The sequence below is a fragment of the Cyanistes caeruleus genome, chromosome 2, assembly GCF_971803275.1.
Source record: "Cyanistes caeruleus chromosome 2, bCyaCae1.hap1.1, whole genome shotgun sequence".
Lineage (NCBI taxonomy): Eukaryota > Metazoa > Chordata > Aves > Passeriformes > Paridae > Cyanistes > Cyanistes caeruleus.
In genome coordinates, this window is record NC_141702.1 from 46,547,102 (window position 1) to 46,563,209 (window position 16,108).

General features: G+C 38.8%; 1 long non-coding RNA gene across 1 annotated transcript; it reads left to right on the forward strand.

Annotated features, from left to right (window-relative positions):
* Positions 1–10,938: 10,938 nt before the first annotated feature.
* On the forward strand, positions 10,939–14,605 carry LOC147654776 (uncharacterized). Its single transcript, XR_015282531.1, has 2 exons — positions 10,939–11,184; positions 12,077–14,605. It is a non-coding gene; the product is annotated as an uncharacterized LOC147654776 (long non-coding RNA).
* The last annotated feature ends 1,503 nt before the right edge of the window (positions 14,606–16,108 follow it).

Below are 16,108 nucleotides of genomic sequence, written 5' to 3' on the forward strand. Positions count from 1 at the left end.
CTGGATTCTGTCCCTTCTACATGGGTCTGATGATCTCTAAGCTTTTTCTTCAGCTGGGAAATGTTTTTTACCAATTCTTCCCATGGACTTCCACCTTTCCCTGTAAACTGGTGTGATCTACAGACTAAGACATTTTCCTGGTTTCTTCTGTGATATTGTTTATGGTGCAGGGAGAAAGGAAGCACACCTTTCAGCTTGACCCTGCTGCTGAAGTCTGTCACTCAAACCTCCATCAGCATCAAGCAATGATGAGCTCCTGAGGGAGCTGCAAGAAGATGGGCTTGGACCTTATTGTCTGGAAAGCAGCTTAGCAGTGAAAGACCTTGGGGTTCTGGTATACAAAAAGTTGAGCATGAGTCAGTCTTTGCAGCAATGAAGGCTGTCTGAATTTTGGGCTATGTTACCACAGATTTTAGATTGACTTGAATAACTGCTATCCTTTCTCCACTGTTTGACCTGGTCCTTTTTCTAAGAAAATTTAAATATGATTATAAGTACAGTCCTAGTAGGGTAATGGCTGTAACAGGGGCAGATCAGCAAGAAAGAATTACATTTAAGTCAGTATTTCCTTCCACTGTTCCCCTTGGCAGGAGGTATCTGGGTGCCAGCTAGTCCTCCTCTCTCCCGAGCAGCAGCGTTCTCTTCATTCAGAGCATCACCCACTCACAGGTGAGGTCTTGTCCCCTGCTGCATTTATTTTGTAAAAAGCAGAAGTCTCTGCCACTGGTGGGGTACAATTTTAAGAAGAGGGACAGAGATCACCTTTGAAATTTAAGCTTGTGTGCCATTAAGCGGTGTTTTCCCTGCCAGGCCAAGTGTCTGTAGCTGCATGGACCAGAGAACCTGCAACTGAGGTTGTTGGACAAAGAAAGAGAAATGTATAGATGGGGAAACAGATGGCAGAAGGAAAATTAGTGAACAATAAATTAAATGTGTTTTTACACAATTGTCAACACTAGGTCACCTCAGATACTTATATCCACACCTTTGTAGTGCAGAATTAACTTGCTTTATTTTTGAAATGCAGTGAGTAACATGTAAAAATAGGATTATGTGAACCTTTCAAAGGAAGACAAAATTTCATGAAGTGATGGCATTATGGTGTGTTTTCACAAGCTTAACATAACTCAGAAATTAAGGAAAAGATTGTCAAAATAGCTTCCAAAAATGCAAGGGAGACAATTTGCTGAAGCTTTATAAAAAATGATGACATTTCTTCTTTCAGAATCAGACTGGTATTGCTAGCTACCTTAAATTGTACTTTTTCTCAATCCTGAAAAAGCTTTTGCCTGGACTCAGCTTAATGACTATTGATTTCAGTAGCACTATTGAAAATGATGAAGTAAGATAAGGATATGTTTTTAAGCTCTGCAGGATCAAGGTCTCATTTTGCTGAATTTTTATTGCTCCAAGTGAAATATATGAGAGATAGGGACACCATGAGACATGGTTTGATTATATTTTCTTAGAGAGTCATCATTTCAGTAAATTGTTAATTTGTAAAAGAAACAAGCATCATCTTCTCTTTGTTTCTTTATGCTGATGCTTTAGTGCAACAACAATTACTCAAAATGTTGCCCCTAAAAAAAAAAAAATCGAAATTACTATTTTCTCTACACAGTTCTGTTTACAGAATATTTTACAGCAGGAAACTATTTCACTGACATTATCTCTTCAGTTAGACAAACCTGCTGTGCTGTTGGTAATTGCAAAGTGGATTATTGTACCAACACAAAAGAAAGCTTTTCTCCAATGTGTATGAAAGCATTGAAGGTGGGGGAATTAAGCCCTCAGTTTGGCTCTTCAGAGTTTATTAATGTTATATTTCAGAAGTAATGGGATACTCAGTCTATGTTCAAGTGCCAGGATAAGCTGAGGAAGAATGACTACAGGACTCATAAGCAGAGCTGCAACATATTCTATTATTGGAATCTGTTCTGGTTTCTAATGTGGGCAGAAAATTAAGTGGTTGCCTGATGGTGTCTGGTCATAATGTACAGCTCTGGGCTTTAGGAGCAATAAATATTCACTGTCCTAGACAGTAAAAGTGTGGCATTAACATATTTATATTTGACCAGTAGCCATTATAGTAATATAATTACATTAATAATGAGAATTAATGATCCAACTCCAGAGGCTGGGTCCATTTGCTGTTTGCTTTACTGGTACAGATGTGTCCCTGGGGATTTGTGTGCTTGGACTTAGACTTGTCTTTGTGCCAGCTCTGTGTGCACTAATCCCATGCTGCCTGCTCTGGGAAGGAGCACTTGTCAAATCCCTTTGCATTCAGGCTCAACATGGCACAATCAAATGCAAATGCAGTGCCTGTGGGACATTTGAAATGAAGCCACTGTCTGTATGTGCCCAGGGTCCCTGCTAAGAGAATTTATCTTTACAGCAGATCCAAGCTTAAATCTTTCCTGTGTCTGATGGGATTCATATCTGAAAGTCTGGTTTTGCAGGAGAATACCTTAATTATCAGATGGTGCAGAGAGTTTAGTGCCTTGTATGTCAAATGTTGTCCCCACTCCAAATCACACAGGTCAAGATCTATATCCAAAAAAAAAAAAAAGAAAAAAAGAAAAAGAAAAAGAAAAAGAAAAAGAAAAAGAAAAAGAAAAAGAAAAAGAAAAAGAAAAAGAAAAAGAAAAAGAAAAAGAAAAAGAAAAAGAAAAAGAAAAAGAAAAAGAAAAAGAAAAAGAAAAAGAAAAAGAAAAAGAAAAAGAGTTTGGGACTTAGTCATGTCCCTTAAGAAAACTTGCACAATAAAGAATTTGTGTTCATGGACATATCTTTTCTCTTTAAATAAGAAGATTCCATAAAACCAAATGAAATATCTTGTACTATCCTCCAAACCACGTCAAGAAGAGCCAAAATTGGGCCATGAACCATGATAATAATTTAAGAAAATAAATGAGCATGCTACAGAGGCAAGGTCCATGCCCTATGTGCTTTACCTACAGATGAGTCCTTAGGGGATAGTGTTCCCAGTTGAAGAGACTTGGATTCTTGCCTTTGTCCCAAAGCCCCTTACATGAAAGAGCTGCTGGCTGTAACGTGAGAAGATGACACTTCCTACTGGTAGAGACTGGCATGTCTTAATCAGTCCTTTCAGGTGGAAACCATGTGGAAGATACTGGGCTGGTCTATGTGTTATTTCAAAATCTGGCCGGGAAGGAGTGTATTAGCACTCCATGCATTAGCATTCCAGGCAAGAAGATGTTTCTGTAGGGATAAACCTGCCATGTCTTGCTGGACCCCAGGAGAGAAGGGGAAATTTGGCAGAAGGGGGGTACTTCTCTCATCTTGCAGGACTTACTGTGGTTTCTGAACTTTTGCCTTTCAGAGGAAAATTGAAACAGATACAGTTCAGAGGTTTTCAAAAGTTAGAAGAAACCAGCTCTTCTCAAGCCGCTTTCCACAAAACCTCTCTGCCTTACCCAGATCAGCCCGAGGAAACAATGCTGTGTTGGTCAGGACACTCATCTGGAACATTTAAATGCCAGGTTTAGGACCTTGTTCTAGCTTTCCCTTTGTGATATAGAACTAGGACTTGCTATGGATTCTCCAAGTTGGGACCAGCAAGCTGTAAAGTCTGTTTGCCTCCTCAGCCTCATGTTTATTTAATGATTTCTTCAATATTGCGCTGCTGTATGGAGAGAAGGGTTCACAGGCAGTAGTCATATCCAAGATCTTACCCAGGCTATGGGACCCTTCATGTTACTCCTTATTGTCCTTTTCTGACTCCCAGGACAGCATTATTCTGGAATGGAGACTTCTCAGACCTAAAATCCCTTTCTAAGTCTTATCAACCTTTTCTTACTAACCTTTATTCAAAGAAAATACTTACATCCAACTTGTTTTTGATGGTGATGTTTCTCAGCAATGAAAGAAGCAGCATTGACTTGTTAGAAAATCCCTTCAGGTCAGACTTTTATTTCATTGTACTTACAGATCTGCAGGGAATGGAGAACTATGTGTAGAAAATTTTGCTGATGTTCTTGTTCTTCAAAGGTTCTAAGAATGTATGAAAGGTAAAAATACTTTTTCTAAGTAAATATGCTTTAGAGTGAAACAAGAGATACAGCATCAAAATCATCTTTCCCTAAACACAAGGTGACACACTGATATTCCAAGAAAATGGCAACAGATCCCTCTGCCAGTGTGTGGTGATGGATTCTCAGTTCTTTGTGTGATTCATGATGACAGTCAGATGTCAAATCTTTGTTGCATACCAGGGAAGAAATAAAATACAACAACAACAAAAAAAATCTAGTGACTTCTGACAGGAAAAATCTGAGATAAACATGGCCTACCTAAAGGAAACTATGTATGTTAACTCCATTAATTTTATGTTATTAGGAGTACTGAAAAGATGCATCAGGTTGAATGAAAAGTGCAACAATTTAATGTATATCTTGTTTCACTGTCCAGTTATGTGATCAAAAGCTACTGCATTATTATGCTACTTTGTAGGGGGCCAAAGGCCAGTGTTTTCAATAGCAGAGGTGTGATTGAGGAAACTGAGCTCTGAAAGCCAAAGTCTATTAATCACCTGCATCATTTGAGCCAAGACCTTATCATCCAGAAATAAGTGACATCTTAAAACACACAATCCACCTTCTGCCAAACATGTTGATGCTGGGTATTCTAAAAACTCCCTAGCAGTGGATAAAGCTCTATGGAGCCATGTGGAGTCTCAGGCCAAACTCAGAACTGGTGTTTAGCCAGGTTTTGTTTCACAGCAGAGATAGGAGTGGCTGTGCCAGACCCGGACCAATAATCCATCTCCATCCTGTCTCTGGCAGTGGCTGAGAGCAGGCTTGCTGGAAAGCATGCAGGAACAAGAGTGTCACATAGCAATACTTCTCTGTGTTGTTCTTCATTACTCCAAAAATTAGCACTGAACAGTCTTCTGAGACAGTGTTGTCATCTTTATGTCATATAATCCTCAATGGATTTTTTTTCCTTGTGTTTTTCTGGTCAAAGTTTGAACTTGTCTTAATTATTTGCTTCCCTAGTGCCCTGTTCCAAAGCCACCAGCCAGGGACATTTGATGCCTCCTGATTCTTAGAGTATTTCTTCTATGAGAATATTTTTATGCAACTACTTTCCAATCACAAGTGTTGCAAAATCAGTGGGCACTTTTCCTGTGGATATGTCTCTGTTTCAGATTCCTCTTTGTAAAATACAGCCACGTTCTCACAACATGTAAGGATGCCGCTTATGAATCACTCAGATGCTGTGCCAAGCCTGTGGAAAAACCCATCGGGAAAATGAACAACTGAACAGCATGCTGTACATGAGTCTGAGGCCCAGATAGTGAATAATGAGAAGAAAACAAATTATCAGTGGGATGCTCATTAAATGAACACCATCCTCTAGTGTACTGGACGAGCACAGATAAGCTTGTTATCCATTTCTGTAATTAGAAGCAGTGTCCTAATTGATGTGCAGAAATGTGCCAAATTCAGGTGACTCACGTTTGACTTTGCTGTCTTAAAAGGTTGTTTCAGGGTAGCTTGTGCATCTTCATGTCCCATATCTAAGATAACACCTTTCACTTAAAATGAGATAGCTATTCATTACAAATAAGTATTATATTTTTCCTTTTCTTAAGTTCTAAAACACACAAGAAATTCAGTTTTGAGAGCAGCAGTTCAGCTGTTTTTTTGTGAGGATTTAATTTCCCAGCCTATCCATTGCATTATGGGTAGACTATTGCAAATATTATTTCTGTAAATGAAAAAGACCAGTGATAACAACTGTAACCTGTAGAGATCTTATGTGCTAGGGTTAACTGGAGTGTTTGTCAGACTTACCTTGATAATGAAAACCAGCTGCATTTCAGTCATACCAGTCTGTTCATAACTAGCACTTCCCATATAGAACTAAATTGTGTTTTGTACAATGAAACATGTTTGCAAGATGTCCCAGGCTGGCAAACACAGAAGGAATGGATTTAGAAACATCTCTGAAAGTATCATCCTCTGACTTTTATGTGTATACTTGTAAATATTGAGAAAAGAGTAAAATACTGATGCCACCTGTCCAGCAAAGAACTTGAAGGGAACAGGCCCAAGAGAGATTTAAATAGATTTCTAAAGTAAACACTCCTTGTTCTGTCAGCTGTTTTACTCCTGGTTTAGAGCTGACATAAGCCTCCTGGTGATGTTTGAGTGACTGCCTTTTTCTTCCCTAAATCTTGCTTTCCTGTGGTTAAAGTAAGGTATTACTGTTCCACCAGTGTCTAGATGACCTGGCAAAAGAGTAGTAGTGGGAGTTAATACTAGTGAAGGTGGAATCTAAATGCATAGGCAGGTGAAAATTTAATAATAGTGTGCCTTGTAATTCATATTCTGTGGCAACTAGGAAATATTTCATCATGGTCTGCTGTGATGCTGAAAAAGTTATGTGAAACAACAATTTTTGAATTTAAAATAAAAAAAACCCAAGGCAATATAAAGATAAAAAGTGAATGGGTGAAGCAAGCCAAAGTAAATATAAACTGTGATAAAATAAAATAGTTTCAAGTTTTCTGGATATAAATGTTTGTGGACATTATTTCCCTGCACAGGCAAAGAAAGATATGCCAGCCATATGTCTAGAACAGCAGAACTGAAGAATAGGAGATATCACAGCCAAAGTAATTACAGTGGTTACTCTTAGGCCACAACCTGGAGCTGAAAATGTGGTATATCTAATTTCTTAGTGGCAGCAGCTGACCTTCTCTACAACAAGGGAACACATTGAGGAAAACCCGATATGAGCCAAAGCAAAGTCTCACAAGTTTGCTTTTTTAGCTGTTAATACAAATAGCCATTACCCCATAGCCTCTTTCTTTCGGGAGGTAGAATCTTTTGCTCATGCTGAGGGAGGAAGTGAAGTGCAGCACAGGTGGCAAGGCCCTATATCCATGCTGTGGCATTCCTGATACGTGGCATTTATAGTGTGTGCCTTTCCAGAGCTGAGCTGTACATCTGATGCTTATATGGGAGGCAAGGGAGGATGGATAAAGCCAAAAGAAGTCCCTGGCAGAGCATAACTTTGGGGGCCCAGTTGGAAAGGAAATCTGTTGTCTGGTTTTTATGTTGTCATATCTTCTCCTTCCCCTCGTCTCTGTTCACCTACAATGAGGCAGTAGAATGCAAACTCCAGTCCTTGGGTAGGCATTCTCTCCAGGCAGGCGTGTGTAGGTGCTTGGGGTTGCCCTTCTGAGATGCCCAGTTCTGGGAGGTGGCAGAAAAAGGAGACTACATTCCCCATCCTAGTTATTGCACAGTTGAATTTTGGCACAAAAATATGTAGAGTGCTGCCTCCCTCAGCAGTTTCCACTGCTTGGCTTTGATGGCAGCAGTCTGTGAGGATTTGGTTTTGGCAGGGTTTTAGCACTAATTTTTCTGTGGGTATTTGGAGGTGGAGGAAGGCTGAGGTCTGATGGCAGCTGCAGAACTTGGAATCACCAGTTACTAGTGGCTTCTTCAAATGAGACTATAAACCCTCTTAGGCCTGCCTGGGGGTGCACAGCTGAAACTTGTACTGATGGTCTGTCTTTCTGCAGCGTGTGAGAGCGAAGCCATGGAGCCAGAACAGGCTGCTGAACCACAAATCCAACCTGCAGGAACAGTCCATTCTCCTGCTCCTGCCCTGGGCAGGAAATGCCTCCTTTTCCACCTGTAGCCTGCTTCTGATGGCAGTGGTGACTGCTCTTGTAATGAGAGATCTTGCTTGACACTGAGACAGAAAATGTCAAAGATGGGTGCTAAGAATAATATGAAAAGAAACTATGAAGAACTCTGTTGCTGTCCCAGCATGATACTGTAGGACCAGCTTTTGGCATATGTGGGTTGCTAAAAATTGCACAGAAAGGGCATTCTTAGGCACAAGGTCTGCATTTTGCCCTGTGGGAGACCCTGGTAGCACGGTCACAGACCTGGCTGAGGAGGGAATCAAACCTGTAGGAAACAGGTGCGAACTCACAAGAGAGATTTGTTGTTGTTACCAAAGGTTTCATCTACTCTTCAATCATCATGGTAATCCCATTTTACCACACACTGAGCAGAAAGCTTTTTGATACCTAGAAGTTCTTTTCATTCATTTTTGGCTACTCATCTACATTTAATGTTAGATTGTTAAGAAAATAACAAGAAGTGAAAAAAAGCTCTAGAGGTGTTTTACCACTGTGTTATCTGGTTGTACAACCCATCTGGTATATGTGATTAACTTCTAGGTTTAAACAGCTTGAAAATAACCTTGCATTTCCCCAGTCTTTCAATTGTTTCTCCTCCTCTCCCTTCCTAAAATAGAGTACTTACAAGAGTGATCTGCTTGGAAATGATAGCATATTTACCTGCTTTAAAAGGCCTGTACCACTTCTTAACATCAAGGGAGAAGCTGCTGTATGATACATTTTTTAATTTCAGCATTCTTTTTATTCACGAGAAGAAATAGAGGGACGAGAAGAAATGTTATCTTCTTTATTTCCAGGAAACATTAAAAATTCCATATCCTACCCTGCAGTGTATTTTGTTTTGTTTTATTTTGTTAATAGCCTGTATTCTGATTGCTGCTTGGTAAAGAATAAAAGAGGATTCTTTAGTCATGGGAATGCAGAGATGTTTATTTCCACTTTGGGAGTATAACATAGTTTAAAAAAAAAAATCATCTGTTTTCAGACTTAGCTGCTGGAGCACCTGGTATCCCACGCTCCACCCGAGATTATGAAAATATTTGAAACTGCAAGAAGGCAATACAGCTGTGCAAGCTTATATGGGATCTTGTTGATTTAATTAAGTTCCGAAAAAGCAGCCATACCAATAAATGCATAATTGCTTGAAAGAGAGAGGTGCCATTTGACAAAATAAAGTCTCCCCCCTTAATTATCTGGGGTTTTACAGTCTCCCATCGTTCCTCTGGTGCAATCAAATTATGTTCTTGTTGAACTCATGCATCAGATGATTATTTTTTAAGGGTGGAAATGACACAGTGGGGTGAAATTCAGATCCAGCTCTTGCTGTTGATGTCTGTGGCAGTACAGCCTGGTTAAAAAGAAAAAAACAAAACCAAAACAAGCCAAGTTAAATTCTCTGCCTTTGTGTGGCATCCTCCTTGGTGACAAATATAGTCTCTTGAATGAAGAAAACCTTCATGTCTTGATTTATGAGGCAGTTATATAGTTACAGGAGAGAGCCCTGGCTGGAGAATGACAAAGATGTGGAACAAAGAGCAGTGAATGTTTCTGAGGATGGAATTCAATTCCCGGAAGGGTGCATGCATCACCTCCGCTTGGTCCAGCTGCGGGAAAACTCCAGCAGCCACCCTGGAAACAGGAAAAGTGACACCACATTAAGAGAGGGAGGTGCTAGAGTGATGTTTAACATTCAGGAGTAAATAAGGATACAGGAAATTGTATGGTGTAGAAATGTGTCTACCTCTGCTAGATAATATTGAAATCCAAAAGAAAATCTATTTCTTGCAGATGGAATTTTTCTGCAAAACCTTAGTGTATGGAAAAAATATTGGGAACTTTTCAGCTTCCTCCAAACTCAAAAATCCCAAACTACTTGGGAGAATAGACACTAAAGTATATGGGAAGCTGTTTGTAATTTCCTTTGTAATTTCCTAGCATATGTGGCAAGTTTCCAAGATTTAAGTGTAGCAGCCATAAATGCTGTGTGATTAGTTGGCAGAGCATGCACTGGTATAGGGGTGGTAAGTCACCACTAAAGGCATGGCATATGGAGCAAAGGTCATCGCTTCACTCACTGGTCTTTAGCTTCTTGCTGGAAAATCAGTGGATCATTTGGTTATCTAGAACACTGATACAGGAGATTGTTTTCAGGTATTTCCTCTGCATCCTGTCTGAAGTGTTCCTGGCTAAACTCACTGGCAGTGCTCTCATGTGGTAATTCTGTGTTTGCATATTGTCAGGGGAAAACTCTGAAACTTGAGAAATCTTCTAAGTGAGGTTTTAATATAAAAGCAGAGTGACAGAATTTTGGGAAACAGAAAATAAAAGTGACTGAAAAAATAAATGGCAGCACTTAGCATATGCAAACTGAGCGGAAAGATAGAGTATCATTGCACATTTTTGTTTACTAGAGATGCAGTTATACTGGAAATGTGCTGAATCAAACCTCATTTGACTGGGTAATCAGTCAATGCTTCAGAGAGACAGTTCATTTAAAATCCTATGCTGGAAATTCACACTGTTGGTGAATGTAAACCACTCTGCAGACTTAGGCATGGTAAAGGGGATTGTTGAGAATGTTGCTGACACTTTTTTTACAAGCTGTGTAATGTCACTCCAGCTCTTAACATGCCTCTTTGCTCTCTGTCTACAGTGATATGAAACAAAAAGAGAGTGAAATGTATTTGTAACTATTTCATATTCTGGTACACACAAGCATCTTTGCTAATGGTGGTTTCCTGAGCTTTATTTGACTATTAAAAGCTGCTGCAAAGTTGATATAATCATTGCCTGTGATTCAGAAGTGCCTCATCATAGAACCTGTGCCTGAAAATAGGGGTGGTCAATTTCCCATGTGAAAATGTACTTTTCAGGACTGGGTCTGCATAATTTCCTAAGCAGGCATAAATTTGTCTGAACCGACTAGAGCAGCATTTTCCTAGGGAATTGGGATGATGAGCAGTTTATGAACTGATATACAGATACCTCTAGCTGGGAGGGGGAACCTCACCCACAGAACTCAGCACAATGCAGCTCTGCATCTACTTAGCCCTTCAAGAGCACCACCATAATAAACTCACTGCACGCAATCCTACACCATTGAAAATGCATGCTGTGGATTTTTGAAGCATTTTATTTCCCCAGGGCTCTCTGTAACACTCATTACTCAAGAATCTGGGTTTTTCAGACTTAGTAAATATGTTTTTGTATCTGCTTGGCTAAAGGAACCAGCTCTGTAAATGCAAAATAGCTACAGAGGTTGAGATGGAAATGTCTGTGATTCTGAGTGGCTGGCTGGACATGGGTAGTACCAGTCTCTCTTTGCATCAGGGAATTAAGCATTTTCTTCTGCTCTACATAGACCCAGCGGGAGGACCAATGAAAACATATAGAAATCTGCCTCTCAAGCTGAGGCTCCTGGACCAACCCTAGAGCAGCTCAATAATGCAGTTTTATGCCTCACTGTGTGGTCTTCAGATTCTTCAGCTGCAAAGGTAAACTGGGCTTCTATTGAACATGAACAAACTGTACTTTTGAAGGGTCTGCAACTTGACTGAATTTGGTCAGATTTTCACTGGGTAGGAAAAACAATTACTAACAGACAAGCTGTACTGTCATTCCCATCTATGACATGTGTGCTCTAAACTTCTAGAGTTTGAAGAAAATGTTGCCAGAATTTACCAGAACTGAGTATTACTCGTTTCTCCTCCTGGGTCGGTAAAGGCTGGGAGGGATAAATCCTAAAGTGTGTAAAATTTGAACCCCAAAGGGAGATGGTTTGGAAATGCCATATAGTGAAATACAGGCTGCAGAACTTGAAGCTTAGGCTGGTAGCAGCCTGGGCTTCCAGCCTGCTGACATAGTTTTGTTAACACAGTTCTACTAAGTTATTTTCCTGTATTTGTTTTATTTTGCTGCTCTTAGATGCTTTTATGCCATGGATGTATTTATCTATATATAATTTTCCATGAAAAAGTGATCTATCTGCATATAGATGCAATACAGACAGATGTAATTCAATCTAGTTTATGTAGTATCAACAAACCCAAAAAACAAACGGTCTTATTTTTTGCCTTTACATGTAACTTAAATTACGTTTTGAATGCCACCATCTGCACAGTAGTATGCCTCAGCAAGGCCTGCTGTTCCTAAAAGTTATTAATTGAAAAACTCTGCCTACTCTGAAACAAAACCAATCTACATATCCCTTTTCTGAAGTCCTCAAGGAAAAAAAAATAAGCTAATAGGTGTCATGAAGCATTTTGGTCTTATTTTAGATAAACATAGCTGTGAAATCTAAATATGTAACTTCTTTATATCCATCCTGTTAATTAATAAAATTGCTTAAATATAAGTCAATCACCCATGTAAATGTTTTCTTAATAGGTTTCAGGATGGGCTCACAAGCATGTCTGGAGAGCAGTCCTTCCCCAGTGTTGCCAAGTTCCAGCTCAGACTCACTGCAGGACCTCTGCTGTGGAGATGTGTGAGCTGAGGACAGATCTACAGGGCCCATTTTCTATTCAGTTCAAAGGAGATGGATTTAATTACAAGTGGCATAATTTGAAAAGATTTTGTAGTTCACAAAAGCTCTTAAAAATCCTTGCTGGCAAACTAAATAAATAATCCTTTATTGCATCTCTTCATCTTTGTATGGCTGCAGGCTGTTTAACAAGGACCTCTGCTGTTTGTTTAATTTATTACACTCTCTTACACTTCACATTCTTCCAATTTTTTTAATGAGTTCTCATTTTGTTGGTCTTTCACAACAGTTTTTCATGTCCCTTGTGTGCTTACATGCACCAGCTCTCTGTCACATAAAAAATTGCGAATCCTTCAATACCAGCTGCTGTAGTTAATAAACTTGTAACTTTACCCTCATTGAACTATGTCAGATCCATGTAACATCTGGCATGTTTTAATTTCTATGCTATTGAGAGTAGAATTTTATTAAAAACTCCCAGGTATGGACCCGTCAAGAATTTCTTTGAACTGCAGCTTCTTTAAACCCCTCAAACTGCTTCTGTAACTGTGAAGAATTTCAATTTACAACTAGCAAGTATTTATCAATTGTTAATTTGTTACATTCGTGATATAGATTTAAAAAAAAATAAAAAATTCTCTCTTGTTTTCTGATCTGGTGAGTAACCCAACCAAGTGAATAATGGAATACCATTTTATTCCTGCTGAGCTGATCTTTCTGTTTGTGTTACTGAATCTGTACCTACAATCAAGACCTCTGGACAAGAGGAACATTCAAGTGATGATGGTTAAGTTAGAAAATCAGTTTTGTTTCTCTTTCTGTGTCATGTGATATTTTTGTAGGATGACTATTCCTAATATTTTTATTAACTCTCAATTTGTGCCTTTTTTTACTTAGTGGTGCTATCCTTATTACAACTGGATTTCAATAGTTTTTTTCCCAGGTCATAATTAATCCTCCAGAGTTTTTTTTGCTTGTATCCTGTTTAGTCCCAAACTCCTGCCCTACCACCTGCTCTCTCACCCTTACATCTGCTTCCCTGTTTTTAAACAAAAATCTTGTCAAGGAAGGTCTGCTGGAGTGTGTCAAAGGGTTAATACATTTCTCTCTCACACTGCAATTTAATGAATCATCTTGGATATTAGCTCATCTGAGACTACCCCAAATGATATATCATCTGTTCAGGCACTTTCAGGCAAACCATATCATTAGCACTGCTTCCACAGCATCCTCTCAGCTGCGTGAAAAAGCAATTTGAAAGACAGGTTAAAGCATTTTATTGGTTTCACAAAAGGGATGAATGAGGGGAGAGACAAAACAGAGCAATGCTCAGCTGAGGCCTCACTGTTACCACCTCTTCTCCTTGGTTCAAGGTTATGGGGCTGCACATCAACTCATGTATCGGGTCTGACACATATCCTTCTCTTTTGGCTAGATAGATATAACAGTATTAATGTGAAAATCACTTTACATGGGAGACTTGGGGGAAACCCTTTTCTAGAAATGGGTATGACTCTTAACAGCTTTTTAAGGAGATAAAGCAAAGGGTCCAGACCTTTAAAATAAAGCAAAGACCCATTAGAGAAGAGCCACTAGAGAAGTTTAGTCTGTGCAGACTGGAAAACCTACTGAAAATAAGCTTTCTTATTTGTGTGCTTCTCCCATTCTAGTTCAGAGCAAAGGCTCTGTCTGCATTGCCCTGTATGCTGGATTACGTCCCCCTCCTCAAACTCTGAAGAAAGAACACAGTGGTCTACAAATATAGTTGCTTACTAGAATACCTATAAACTAAAAATTAACAGCATGTTTCATTTATTTTCTACGGTGCAATGAAACACAGTCTTTTCCTTGACTCTCATGTCTATTGTCAGAGGTGCCAGGATGCTCTGGGAAGGCAGTGAGCTTGGAGAGGATAATTCATAAAGCCAAATTCTCTCTGCTGACATACAGATGTGTTCCAGCTGTAGGAAGGACCAAGAAATAAGATTGCAGTGAAAAGTAATGGAAAGGGAATAAAACCACTCACAGCTTCTAATTGGAATTTGAATTTAGCAAAATAATCCCTTTCACCACGCTGAAGTGCTAGCACTCCAGGGTAAACGATCACGTAGCTAATAGAGATAACCAGTAACAACAGTGCAAAACAATTGCCCTTCCACATGGAAAACTTTGAGCTAGTAAATAACTAGCTGTGTGAAAAACACCATGAAGAGACAGACTGTTTTACATCAGTCACAAAAGTAACATCAGATCATTCCTAATGCAAATAGCATAATTTCACTCTAATGCATTTGTAGTTAGCTTATTGACACTAACTAAAACTTTGGAAATCACTAATATGCTACTTTTTTCTCCATGTTTTGTTTCTTGTCTGTAAACAATGAAGTCTGAACTAAGAATAAAAGATGGACCTCCCAAACCTACAAGCTCCATGCACTGTGTTTGGTGTCTTTATGACTCTCAGATCATGCATCTCTCTTAGAGAAAATGAAGACTGGTGATTAGCTTTGACTCTCCGTACATTCAGTTTATCAATCCAAAGCCAGCTAAGGCTGACAAAGGCTGAGCAGTCTGTATGTGACTTGAAGAGGGCATCCCTCTTCAGTATTTAATTGACTAATTTTCACTCCAGTTCAGAATTTTCTTTTATTTTGGTTGTATTCCACTTTAATTCATCTTCCCTGTGCTTGTTTCACTTCATTACCTGATTTTGAGGTTTCTTCTCCTTTAATGTATATTCATTTCATGAAAGGAAATGAAATCTTGTGATTTCTAGGAATATCATTTCAGCAAGTTTCAATCCATTTCACTGCAATTTATGTCATCCCATTCCATTTAATGCTATTCACTTTTGTAATTTTGATTTTTTTTTCCAGTTGCATTTCTTACATCATATGTTTTCTTCTGCCTGTTTGTTTCAATTTGTTTAAATTCTTTTCCAGATTTTGAGATTTCAGCGAGTCTTGTTTTGGCGTGCTTTGGTTCTTTTCACCTCATGTCATCCCATTGCAATTAATTGTATGCACTCCATTTTCAAATTTTCTTTATTTGTTGCAATTGCATTCCATTTCAGCATGTGTCATGTCCAGTCTATCCATTTCACTTCATTCCCTGATTTTGAGAATTAATTTCATGATTTCATGATGGAAAATGAAATCTTGTGGTTTCAATGGGCAGCATTACTACATTATTCACTGCTCTCTTTACACAAAGAGATCACAAGAATCAGATCCATTCTTTTTGCCACTTTTATATTGAGAATTCATGTTCTGTTATTTTTCACAGTTTGGTCTTGAAAGCATTTATATCAGCCTGATGACTATCTCATTGTCTCAAAAATCTTGTTTATATTTTCCAGTATTCTTGCATGACACTTAGGTCAGTCATTCTACAACATCTTTTTTTGTGTCCTTTCTCCATTTTCAAATGTGGGTACTATAATGGGCTTCTGCATTGCTCTGGTACTTCTCTTTTTCACCATGTATTTGGTGAAAAGGTCCCTGAGTTTGTTGGAGATGGTGGAAGTGAGGCTAAGTGTTTGTGTATCACAGGTAAGTAATCTCTGGCTTGTCTTTGTTCTAGCCTGAACAGTTACCACTTTATCACTGATGTTAATTGTGTCAGCCACCTGAGCCCAGTTTACTTTCTTAATGAAGATAGAAGCAGAAAGATCGAAGAAAAAAATAAGGTACTAAATGAATTGCCCTTGCAAAAGCCATCTGCTACCAGATTTTTTTTTTATTTAGTGAAGGACCAGGTCATTCAGTTTGTTCTGATTTATCATATGTAATCCATTGTAACCCTTCCCTTCTCTGCCTCAAATATTTTCTGAATGCATTATAAAAATGCCATTTTTATAATGTCATTTTTATAATATTGTTTGCTCCGTGTTGGGCTATCTTTTCCTCATTGAGATGTTTCATTATTTTCATTTC